We start from the raw sequence: 3,402 nt of genomic DNA on the forward strand, positions 1-3,402 counted from the left end.
ATGTAGAGGGGGAAAGGGCGGGAGAGAGGGAGAAAAAGAGGTAGAGGTGTAGGGTGAGGGAGAGGAAGGGAGAGAGCGGAGAGAGGAGGGAGGGAGTAGAAGGAGAGGGAGAGAGAGAAAGAGAGGGATAGAGAGAGGGATGGAGAGGGGGAAGGGGACAGAGAGCGAGTGAGGGAGATAGAGAGAGAGGGAGGGAGGGCAAAGAGAGAGGGATAAATAACTCTAAATAATTATTCATTGCTCTTTTTCACATTATCCAATTGATCATGATATAAGAAAGCCTAGGTTTATATGCAAGTTCTCTTCACTCCACCATTAATTTTGTTATTAATATATTCTGATTATTTTTATATCATTATATATTTTAAACATGAATTTTTTATGAATTTTTGACCTCTCATATCATTGCCTATTTTGATTTTTAATATAAATTAGTTTCTTACATTTCATTCTTTAGTTTATCTTTTTTAAATATTTGATTTTGTTATTTTAAATATTTACTTTATTAAATAAATACTTAGATTAAATTATTTTATATATGAAAAATTAAATTAATGTCATATAATTAAAGTTATTGTTCTCTATTGTATCGTATTTGATTTATATCATTTATATTTATATGCTTATTAGTGAATGGGTTTTTTACTTAATTATTATATTTGAATTGTTTTGAGAGAGAGAGATAATGATGGGGAGAGAGAGAGATAGAGAATCATTTATATTTATATGGTTATTAATGAATGGATTTTTTACTTAATTATTATATTTGAGTTTATATTTATATGGTTATTAATGAATGAATTTTTTACTTAATTATTATATTTGAATTGTTTTGAGAGAGAGAGAGAGATAATGGGAGAGAGAAAGATAATGATGGAGAGAGAGAGAGAGAGGGAGAGAGAGAGGATGGAGATGGAGAGGGAGAGGGAGGAAGAGGTGGAAGGGGAGATGGCAGGAGAGTGGGAGGAAGGGAGAGAGGATGAGAGATAACATAGGGATGAGAGAGAGAGGGAGAGATAGAGGGGGGGCGGGGTGGGCATAGAGAGAGAGATGGAAATATATAGAGAGAGGGAGGGAGGGAGAAGGAGAGAGAAGATAAAGGGAGGGAGTGGGGAGGGAGAGAGAGGGGGGTGATAGGGAAGAGAGAGAGAGGAAGAAGGGGGAAAGAGGGAGATAGAGGTGGGGGAGTGGAAGAGAGGGATAGGTGTAGGGAAGGGGGTGAGGGGGAGTGAGATGGAGATATATAGAGAGTGGGAGGGAGGGAGAGGTAGAGAGAAGAGAGAGGGAGGGAGTGGGGAGAGATATAGAGGGCGGTGATAGGGGAGAGAGGGAGAGGAAGAGGGGGCATAGAGGGAGAGAGAGGTGGGGTAGGGGAAGAGAGGGAGAGGTATAGGGAATGGGGGGGAGGTAGAGAGAGAGAGAGAGGGAGGGGGGGGAGAAAGGGGAGAGAGTGAGGGGAGAGGGATAGGGAGAGAGGGGGGGAGGAGAGAGAGAAACAGGGAAGGAGAGTGTTGGTGAGAGGGAACAAGAGAGTGGGAGCGGGAGAGGAGGAGAGGGATACATATATATATATATATATATATATATATATATATATATATATATGTATAGAGAGAGAGAGAGAGAGAGAGAGAGAGAGAGAGAGAGAGAGATGGGGGGAGAGAGGGAGAGGGAGAGGAGGAGGTGTAGGGGAAGAGAGTGAGAGAGGGGGAAGGGGAGAGGAGGCTAGAGAGAGGGAGAGGGAGAGCGAAAGGGAGAGGGAGATGGGTAGGGAGAGAGGGGGAGAGAGAGGGGGAGAGGGAGAAGGGGGAGGTGAGGGGGATAGAGAGAGAGGGAGGGAAGAGAGGTAGAGAGAAGAGCGGGTGAGGGGGAGAAAGAGAGTGAGGGAGAGGGAGAGGCGGAGGAATATGGAGATGGGAAGGGAGAGAGAGACATAGGGAGGGGTAGGGAAGCAAAGAGAGAGACATAGGAAAGGGAAGGGAAGGAGATAGTGAGAGACATATGGAGAGGGGGAGAGAAAGGGATATGGGGAGAGGGGGAGGCAAAGGGGTAGAGAAAGAGATGGTTTTTGTGAGAGACGAGAAGAGGGGGAGTGGGAGAGAGAGAGAGAGAGAGAGAGAGAGAGAGAGAGGGGTGGGGGGAGGGAGGTTGGGCGGGAGAGCAAAAGAGGAGTAGGGGAGAGGAAGAGAGAAAGAGGTAGAGGGATGGAGAGGGGGTGTGGTAGCATGAGGGATGGGAGGAGAGGTTGGGAAGGGGAAAGGGAGAGGAGGATAGGGTGGGAAAGGGGGATAGCAAGAGAGAGGAGGTAAGGAGGAGAGGGGAGAGAGAGCGGGGAGGGGATGGGAGAGAGGGAGGGAGAGAGAGTGAGGGAGAGCTAGATAGAGAGGGAGGGAGGAAGAGGGCGAAAGAAGAGAGTGGGGGGGAGAGGGGGTGAGAAAGGCCGGGGGAGAGGGGGTGCGAGTGAGAGGAAGGGAGGGGTAGAGAGAGGGGGGGAAGGGAGCGGGAGAGAGAGAGAGAGGGAGTGGGAGAGATAGGAGGGTGGAGAGAGAGAGTGGGGGGGCAGAGGAGAGATATAGGGAGAGAGAGAGGGATTTAGGGAGAGATAGTGGAAGAGGGGTAGGGTGAGGGGTGGGTATAGGGATAGAGAGTGAGGGAGAGAGTGAGATTGTGGGGGGAATAGAGAGAGAGGGAGGGATAGAGAGATAATGAGAGCAATAGAGATAAAGAGAGAGGTGGGGGGGAGGTTGGAGATGGAGAGGAGGAGGGTTATGTAGAGGTGGAGAGGGTGGAAGATGGGAAAGGGGATATGGTGGGATAGGGGGAGGAAAAAAGAGAGAGGTGTAGGGTGAGGGAGAGGAAGGAAGAGAGTGGGAGAGAGGAGGGAGGAAGTAGAGGGAGAGGGAGAGAGAGAAAGTGAGGGGAGAGAGAGGGTGAGGGGGAGACGGAGAGAGAGAGAGCGAGGAAGATAGAGAGAGAGTGAGAGAGAGGGAGGGAAGGAGAGGGAGGGAGAAGAGAGGGGGAGGGAGAGTGGGAGAGAGAGGGATGGAGGGCGGAGAAAGAGAGATGAGGGAAGAGATAGACAGAGAGAGGAGAGGGGGGAGAGAGAGAGAGAGAGAGGGGGGAGGGGGGGAGAGAGAGAGATAGAGAGGGGGGAAGGGGGAGAGAGAGGGATATGGGGAGGGAGAGATGGCGAAGAGAGGAAGAGAGGGGGGGAAGTGAGGAGAGAGAGAGGTAGAGAGAGGGGGGAGAGGGAGAGGAATAGGGGACAAGGGGGGGAGTAGAAAGAGAGAAAGAAGTGTGGAGAGAGTGGCAGAGGGAGAGGGGGAGCGAGAGTAGGAGAGGGGAATGCAGAGAGGGAGAGGCAGAGAGAGAGGAGGAGAGGGAGAGGGAAAGAGCGACAAA

This window comes from Pinus tabuliformis, chromosome 6 (assembly GCF_031772625.1).
Source record: "Pinus tabuliformis cultivar Carrire ecotype Pingquan chromosome 6, CPIR1, whole genome shotgun sequence".
Taxonomy (NCBI): domain Eukaryota; kingdom Viridiplantae; phylum Streptophyta; class Pinopsida; order Pinales; family Pinaceae; genus Pinus; species Pinus tabuliformis.